The sequence below is a fragment of the Ricinus communis genome, chromosome 4, assembly GCF_019578655.1.
Source record: "Ricinus communis isolate WT05 ecotype wild-type chromosome 4, ASM1957865v1, whole genome shotgun sequence".
Classification (NCBI taxonomy): Eukaryota; Viridiplantae; Streptophyta; class Magnoliopsida; order Malpighiales; family Euphorbiaceae; genus Ricinus; species Ricinus communis.
In genome coordinates, this window is record NC_063259.1 from 17,243,480 (window position 1) to 17,244,011 (window position 532).

Sequence of the window (532 nt, forward strand, 5' to 3'; positions counted from 1 at the left end):
ATGCATTAACATTCATTAGAGAATTTTATGCCATAGTTCATACTTTCCCATTATCTGGACGTAATAAGGATCAACTAAGAATGAGGTGTTTCCCTTATTCATTGAAAGAAAGAGCAAAGGCTTGGTTAATGACCTTGCCTCCTAATTCTTTGGGAAATTGGAATGAAATTTATCAAAAGTTTATGAGTAGATTTTACTCACAGCAAAAGAACAAAGAATTAAGAGGTGAGATTTCTAATTTTTATCAAGAGAATGCTGAATCTTTTTATGAAGCATGGGATCGCTTCAAATCGCTTTTATTGCAATGCCCATACCATGGATTCCCACTCCCAATAACTAACCAATCATTTTATGATTGGTTGACACACCAATATCAATGTATGGTTGATAATGCAGCTGGGGGTGCTATGTTAGAAAAGACACCTGATGAGGTTTATAACATCTTTGAGATATTAGGAGCCAATTCTCAACAAAACTTACCATGACAGTTTTAGGAGAAACTATGGAATTTAAAGTGTTTGATTTTCTAACT

General features: G+C 34.0%; 1 non-coding gene across 1 annotated transcript; it reads right to left on the bottom strand.

Annotated features, from left to right (window-relative positions):
- Nucleotides 1–214: 214 nt before the first annotated feature.
- Nucleotides 215–322, bottom strand: LOC112534433. Its single transcript, XR_003078721.1, has one exon. It is a non-coding gene; the product is annotated as a small nucleolar RNA R71 (small nucleolar RNA).
- Between the last annotated feature and the right edge of the window lie 210 nt (nucleotides 323–532).